Here is an 8,243-nt window from a genome sequence, read left to right as displayed (position 1 = left end):
GCACCCCGCTGCGCTGTCCTGCACCGCGCTGCGCTGTCCTGCACTGCGCCGGGTCCTGCTGCACCCCGCTGCACTGTCCTGCACCGCGCTGCGCTGTCCTGCACCCCGCTGCGCTGTCCTGCACCCCGCTGCGCTGTCCTGCACTGCGCCGGGTCCTGCTGCACCCCGCTGCACTGTCCTGCACCGTGCTGCGCTGTCCTGCATTGCACTGTTCCACATCCCGCATCGCCGTGCGCCGCACGTTGGCAGTGGCCGCGGTGCAGCTCGAGCTCCGGCTACCGCCGGGGCACTGGGGGCTGCCGGTCGTCCTGTCCCGCTCCAGCCCCTGCCCGGGGCCGCTGCGAGGAGAGAACCGGGAGGCCCCGGGTCCCGCAGCTCCCGGAGCAGCCCGGGGTGAGCAGAAGCTGGGAGTCGGGAGCACCCGGCTCTCAGGACCCGGCTGCGCCTCCCTTCCGCATGCCTGCAGGACACGGACCCTGCCCAGGGCTGCGACCGGGCCGTGCTGCCCCTGGGTGGCACCGCCGGGCCGGGGCTGCGGCCGCCCCGAGGGGCCTGGGGCCGCGCGGGCGCCGCTTCCCTCTTGCCTCAGCCCGCCCGTCGCTGCCGCAATCGCCGCTGACTCGGAGAGTCCGGGAAGCGCCGCCAGAGCTGCCACTTTCTTGGAATCTGCCCAAGGCGGCGGCTGTGACGCGCCGGCCAGGGCAAATCCCCAGCGAGGCCTCGCGGAGCACTCGCCTCCCCGGAAAAGCCGCACGGACGCACCTCTTACGTAAGCGGCTGCGGGTCTCCTGGCCGAGCTCGCCCTGGGCAGGCAGCAGCAACCGGGGTCACCCCACAGCGCGACAACTCCCCGGGGCCCGGAGCGGGGAATGCCAGGACCTGGAGCAGAGAACACTGTTCCCATCCCTGGCCCGGCCCTGTGTCCCCAGGGGCTCCGGTCGGGCCCCAGCGCTTCAGGAGAGCCGCAGCGCACGGGAGGTGCCGGCCCGGGAGGCGCCTGCAGCCGCTGCTTGTCCTGGTCAATGCAATTCCCCCAGGATGTGGTGCTGGGAAATGGTGCTGCGGAGCCCCAGCAAGGAGAGGAGAACCGCCCGCGGGGCTGGGCTGGGAACGGACACAACTCGCCGCACCTGTGGGCCTGGCTGCCTCCAGGGGCGGCACCAGCCCAGGCAGGAGCCGAGGGGCAGCACGGGGGCCTCAGGAGCTGAGTGCCCACCCGTGCCAGAGCCATGTCCTGGCCGGGCCCTTCCCAGCGCAGCCGCTTCCCGGCAGGACGGGCAGCTGGAGCGTCGTGCCTGCGGCGCGGTCGGGGCGGCAGGAAGCGCCGCCCGTGGCGGGGCCAGCACGGCCACCCCAACACAGGAAACAGCGGCAGCCGCGGCGGCTCCCGCAGGCACCGCGCTCCCCCCGGCACCGCCGCGGAGCCTCGGATGGAGCCAGCCCCGCGCGGGCCCGGCGCGGATCCCGCTTCCCTGCCCGGGCCGTGTCTGCAGCGCAGCCCCGCGCGCTTCCGCTGCCGCCCGCCAGGACGTTCCCACGTCCCCCGCGCGCTTCCCGGGCGGATGCAGGAAAGGGCCGAGCGCAGCTGGGGACTTACTGTAAATGGCACCACCTGCCCCGGACGTGGCAGCAGCCTCGGCCCCTCTGCGCCCGGCGCGCGCGGTGCTGGGAAGCGCATTCGGCCCCGGTGCCACACGAGCTGCTGCCGACTGCCTGCTCGGGCAGCGCTGGCATTGCCGCGGGAGCACCGGCCTCTGCGCATGCGGCGTGGACCAGTGGCACAGCCCCACAGTGCAGCCCCATGGCACAGCCCCACAGCACAACCCCACGGCCCAGCCCCATGGCCCCCTCGGCTGGTCCGGGCGGTCCTGGGCACAGGCGGCAGCAGAAAGCCCTCAGTCTCCACAGGGAGTGTCTGTTGCAGCAGCCCCTGCGGGCTCTGCGGGCCGGAGCTGTCGATTCCTCACTCGTTCCGTGAGCGGAGGAGCCGCTGCGGTCACGGCCGCCTGTGCCCTGGCAGGCGGGAGCCGGCGGCCCGGCCGCCCTGGCCGGGTGGGCACAGGGGCCTGCGCGGAGCCACCCGGAGCTTTGCCCCGCGGAGCCGGGCCAGGGCTCTGCGTCCGAACCTGCGGCATCGAAACAGCCGCCGCCGCCTGCCCGTGCAACCCTGTGCACAGTGCCTGTCCGGGCACCCCTTGCATCCTGGGCACCCCCACATCCCTTGTGCCCCACACCACCCTGCTCCGGGCACCCCGTGAGTGGGGAGCGGAGCCCCCGGCCCCGCTCGTGGGCCTGGGCACGGCGGCCGCTGCCCCCAGCCCGCCCGGGCCGGGCGCTGGCGCCGCTGCCAGCGGCAGATGTTTGGAATGGAAAAATCCCTCCTGCTCCGTTGCCGCGGCGACCGGGGAAGTTTTCATCCCGCGGCAGCTGCTGGAGCCGGCAGAAAGTCCTGACATTTGGGAGGGCGGACTCAAACAGAGCCGCGTTGCTGGGGCGATGCTGCCGCAGGGCCGGCCCTGGCCGGGGCGAGCGGCGGCTCCCGCGGGGGACACGTGCCCAGCGCCACCCCGGCCCCTCCGCACTCCGCACGGGCACCACGGCCGCGGCACCCGGCGCCAGGGCGCACAGGGCCGACAATCCCTGCAGGCCCAGGGAACGCGAGCGCCTCCTCCACCACAGGCCGTTCCCTGTTCCCTATTCCCTGGCCCCATCCCGGTGTGTCCTGTGTGGTACACGGAGCCCCTGGCACTGTTACCCAGCTTGGTGCCTTCCCCAGCCGGGCACCTCTGGGACCAGGCACCAGCATGAAGGGGCAGGAGGTGCCTGGTGCCTCTTGCAGCTGCACCCCACAGAGCCCCCGTCCTGCACGGCCGCCCCACAGCCCCGTGCCGGGTGGTCCCCGTGGGGCCGGCGCCAGCAGGACCCTGGGCACCATCCGGGCGGGAGCGGGAGCCCTGCTGACTCATCACTCGGCTCTTCTCGTTTTTCCATGGTGCCGCGGAGCTGTTTGCTGGAAGCCAGCTCAGAGCTGTGACTAATCTGTTCTCAAAACAAGCGCAGGGCGAGCACGGAGGTTTGTGCAACCCCGCGGGGAGGGGGCTGAATCACGGCCTGGGCCACGCCGGCAGCAGCTGACAGCAGCTGGGGCTGCTCATTCCCTGCTCCGCAGCGCGCGCGGCACCTGCACCGGGCAGGCAGCGGGAGCCGTGGGCACCCCGGGACGGGGCGCGAGGATAGCGGGGGCTGCGGGGGCGGGTGGGTGTTCACCCGTGGTCCCCGGGGGCCGTGGGCCCGCGAGCTGCCCCGGGCGCCGCGCGCACGGCGCTGCGCTGGCCGGAATCGGGCATCCATTGATTTGCTGTTATTAAAACCAGAGCAGCTGTCGGGAACGGCGCAGCCTGGCTGCCCTCGCGCAGGCTTCCTGGAAGGGGCCGTCCCGCGCGGCCGCCCGGCACGAAGGGGCCCCCGGCACCTGGGCCCGGCTGCGGCCCTCGCGCCCCCCGTGGCCCCTCGCGTGCGTGGCCGCCCGGGAGGCTTCCTGGGGCCCAGCGCTGCTCCCGGCGCCCCGTGAATCACCGGGTGCAGGAATCCCGCCCGGGGGCTTTTCCGTAAGAGTGGAGGAATTTCAAAACAGCCAGAGGGAAGTGGGGCGGCCCGTGCCCTGTCTGGTGAAGGCCGAGGAGCAGCGGCGGGGAGGGGGATGTATCCCCCTGCCTCGCATGGCCAGGGCCCCCGGGTGGTCCCGGGGCAGTGATCCGGGTGTCCCAGAGCCCAATGGTGCGTGATGCAGAGCACCCCATGCCCTGGGCTGCGCAGGCGCCCGCACAGGGCTCGGCCTCGCTCCGGGCGGGATGGGGGCCCCGGCACCGCGGTCCCCCCGCAGCTCCCGGAGCAGAGCAGCCCCGCGGAGCAGGAAACAAGCAGCCTGGCTGCCCCTGCCAGCCTCACGTGCTGCGGCAGGGCCCGAGAGAACACGTCCTGCTTCCTGGTGCTGTGTCCTGCCTGCTCCTGTCCCCGTCAAAACGCTGCGGAGCAAAACGCTGAAGGGCAACTTCACACAGCCCCCAGTGCAGCCATCCGCACTCGGTGCTGCCAGCGGCACTGCGTCCCAGCCGGCAGGGCAGGGGCACCCGCCCTGCACCCTGAGCCCCGCTCCCTGCACCCTATGCCATGCACTCTGCTGCACCCTGCACCCTGTGCCATGCACCAGGCTGCACCCTGCTGCGCCCTGCAGCCTGTGCCCTTCTCCCTGCACCCGGCATCCTGTGCCTTGTGCCCTGCACCCTGCTGCACCCATGCACCCTGCTTCCTGTGCCCTGTTCCCTGGACCCTGCAACCTGGACCCTGCACTTTGCACCCTGCGCCTGCCACATTCCCAAGGCCCCGGAGCCTGGGACCCTGCACAGGACAGAGAGCTTGGGGCAGGAGCCCCTGGCACAGGGGACACTCGGTGGCCCCGTTGCAGCCCCAGGGCCATGCTGGCTGTGCTGGCCGCTCCAGCAGCCGTGGTGCCCACGCCGCCTCCGGCGCCGCTTCCCGGCAGCGACCAGCTACCGCGGCCGTGGGCCACCAGCCACAGCTGAGCGGCCGCTTCCCGGAGGGCCGGGTAATTTGCCTGCCCTGCTTTGCATGCCACGCTCCGGGCCCTGGGGATGGGACACCATGTGTGTCACCGTGGGGAGGACACAGGGCCGGTGCTCGCCCCGCCACCGCCGCCTCGCGGGGCCTCTCTCTGCGCGGATGCCCCTGTGAAGCTGTGAGTGTCGGTGCTGGGGCTCAGAGCACCCAGCATCGGCCTCCCCGTCCCCGCGGCCCCTCGGAGGGTCCCCCGGCCCCGGCCCTGCTGCTGCCACAAACCCGTGCGTTAGCACCGCAGTGATTTATAGAAAGCCGATGGCTGGGGCTGCCAGCACCTCCTGCCAAACCTCATTAACGGCTGGCCTGGGAGCAAGGCAAACAGCTCATGCAGCAACAAGGAAATCCTTGTTTAAGCATTTCTGGCCACGCTCGGCCCTTCCCCTCACACCCAGGGGAGGAGGAGGAGGAGGAGGAGGAGGAGGAGGAGGTGCAGGGCACGAGCCCCAGGCTGGCACCATGGGGACAGCCACAGCGAAGGAGGTGCAAGGGACACGACAGGGCTGGCCCAGGGATGGAGCCCTGGGGAGGGCTGTGAGCCAGGAGGGAGCAGGGACCGTGGGGACAGAGTGTGGCAGCCGGGCTGGTGACCGCTGGGGACACAGGGACTCTCCATGCAGCCCTGCCCGCTCCACCTGCCCTCGGGGCTGCCCGTGCCCGGATTCCCATGTGGGAATTCCCAGCTGCAGGAGCGCAGGTGCCGGATCAGCCCCCGGCCCCGACAGCCTCGGCGACCTGCATCCTCCCTCCCCACGTGTGGCTCAGGATCTACTTCATCATCTGGAGAAGAGCATTTACTGCCAATAAACGGGCTAATTAATTCTCCTCAAAGGCCTCTCAATTATTCATCTCGGGCCACAGAGAAACAATTGCAGCACTTGCCTGTGCCCTGGCCGAGCCGCGCGGCTGCAAGGGGGCCTGGGGCAGCAGAGCCCCCGAGGGACCCGCACGGCTCCCGCCTCCGCCACTGCCGTCGGCCCTCGTCCCGGCAGGACGGGAACGGCCCCGGGCACCAGCCCAGCCGGGACCATGTGCCAGGAGGCTCCATCCTGGACAGAGGGATCCCTCCTGGGTGCCTGAGACACCTGGGCCCCTGGGGTCTGTGGGTTCCCCTACAGCACCACCGCAGGGGACCTGGCACCCTCGGCATGGGACGTGCAGCACCCTCGGTGTGGGATACTCTGCCCCTTGGCTCAGCAGTGCTGCAGGACACTCAGGGCCTTGGCACAGCCCCGCCACGGGACACACGGGCCCCTCGGCATGGGACAAACGGGCCCCTTGGCATGGGATACGCGGCCCCCTTGGCTCAGCAGCGCCACAGGCCGCCCATGGCGCCGGCCTCCCGGGACACCCTGTCCGGCTGCGTTCCCGGCCAGCGCCCGGCGCCTCCTGGCCCGGCCCTGCAGCACGTGCCCTCGGCGGGCGCTGCCCGCGCAGCCGCCACCTGCACCCGGCGGGGAAGGGTTAAGCGCGCAGCGGGCCCCCCCGCGGCCGGGGGGCGGGCCTGTCGGGAAGCAGGGATTTCTGCAGCGCTTTTACTGGAAAAGTTGTTGCCGGCGCAGGGAGGGGGGGGGGGAGGGGTCACGGCACAGCCCGGCCCGCAGGTCGCTCACGGGCGCCCCGGGACCCCGGCCCCCCGGCCGGGCGCCACGTGGGCCCGCGGCACCGCTGCCCTCCCGGCCGCCCGCGAGCGGCTCCCGCAGCACCGAGCGGCCCTGCGCCTGGCGGCAGCAGGACGGCATCCCGCGACGCAGGCGGCCGGGCACCCTGGCACGTGCCAACCAGGCACCGGCACCAGGCACGGGACATGGGCAGCGCCGTCCCGCTCGCTGGGCTGCACAGGGCTGGCGCGGCCCCAGCCCGGCCCCGGCACCGCCCGCATCCCAGGCGGGTCCCCTCCTTCCCAACACAGGGACAAGACTTGGCTCTGCGGTTCCCACCAGACCCGCAGCACCTGCATGGGGGGCCTGTGATCTGTGGAGCCCCTTCCCCTGTGCCAGCCGTGCCTGCGCAGCCAGGCCCCAGGGCAGCCAGGCCTGGTGCAGCAGAGCAGCACGTGGAGACCCCCAGGTTCTGCAGCAGGGTCACTCGGGACCCCCCCAAAGCCGGGTGGGCTCTGCCGGGAGCCAGGCACTGGCAGCGGCTCCTGATGCCCCAGCGCAGAGCTGCCCCCGTGCTCCCCGGCCCTGATGTGCGGCCCCATCTGCGCTCCGGCGAGTCCTGCACGTCCCCGGCCACCCGTCCCCTGGGCAGCCGGCCCAGCCGCCCTCCCAGCGCGGCCCCAGCCCCGGCGCGGGCCCCCGCGGTCGGTGCCGGCAGCAGGGGCGGGCGGGAGGCCGAGGGGGCCGGGGCCGGGCTCCCCGCGGCTCCCGTGGCGCCGGAGGCAGGGGGGTCCGAGTGGCTCCGGGAATCGCCCCGCGCCGCTGCCAGCTGCCGCGTCGGGGAGGGCGCAGGGAAACCCGATCCTCCCCGGCGGGACGTGGCGCCGCTCCAGTGCCCCGGCCCAGACGCTAATTTTAGCCACGGGGAGAGCATCGCTGCAGCGCTGCCACGAGTGGTGCCAGCGCGGGAGCCGCGGAGACGCCGGGCAGGTGGTGGCAGCACAGCCAGCGACACGACGACAGCGCTGCTCGGTGCAGGTCGCGGTGGCAGCGGCCGAGGAGCCACAGGGATGTGCTGGCAGCAGGCGCTGGGGCAGCCGGAGCGCGGGAAGCACCTGGGTGCCCATCCCCGGCCCCGGGCAGCATCCCGGCCCGGCCTGGCCCGCGCTTACGGGCAGAGGAAGCTGCTGGGAAGTGGCACGTGCGCCGGGCAGTCGGGAGGAGCACATGAGGGAGCCAGCGGCCCGGCCGGCCGCGCTCCCGGGTCCAGGGCCAGTAACGGGAAGCGGCTGCTCTCAGTGCCGGTAAATCAGATCGGGGAGATTAGAGGCCTTTTTGCCTAATCACGAGCAGCTTGAAGTTGGAGGACAAGTTCCTGGAACAAAGAGGAAATGGAGGCAGTAAATAAAGAAAAACTGTTAACATGTGGCCCCGCGTGCAAGACACGTCTCTGGGAAGGAGTGTTTATGGCTCCCGCGCCGGCGGGGCTGACAGCGGCTGCAGCCGGGGGAGCCGCGCGCCCGGGCAGCCCCGCATGCAGCGGGACGAACGCGACGGGACCCGCCAGCAGCTCCCTGGTGTGGGCGAGGGCCAAGGGGCCAGGGCTGCTCTGGGGACTGGAGCTCCCGTGGGGTGGCAGCTGATCCATGGGGACCAGGGTGGCGCTGGGTCACGGGTAGCGTCCCACACAGACCAGGCTCGTTCTGGACCCAGCACCTCCACCATCAGCCACCAGGCAGGGCCCAGTGCTGCAGAGCCCGGGCCCTGGTGCCCCCTGGCAAGACCCACACACTGCCCCACGCGCTGCCGCCCGCCCCGTTAAGGCCCCTGGGCTGCCAGCACCTGGCGAGGGGTCGTGGGGATCCGGACTCCCCAGGACGGCGGGGGGGACGTGGGGCCCGGCAGCCCCACCGAGGAGGGGCCCGGCCGGGGGCGGGCAGGGACCGGGGGCAGGCGGGGAGGGGGAGCGCGGCGGGGGGGCCGCTCGGGCCGCTCCGAGGCGGAGCC

This window comes from Nothoprocta perdicaria, unplaced genomic scaffold (assembly GCF_003342845.1).
Source record: "Nothoprocta perdicaria isolate Ctin4 unplaced genomic scaffold, notPer1 scaffold_187, whole genome shotgun sequence".
NCBI lineage: Eukaryota > Metazoa > Chordata > Aves > Tinamiformes > Tinamidae > Nothoprocta > Nothoprocta perdicaria.
The sequence above is the reverse complement of the archived record's forward strand: the minus strand, read 5'-3'. Positions refer to the sequence as shown.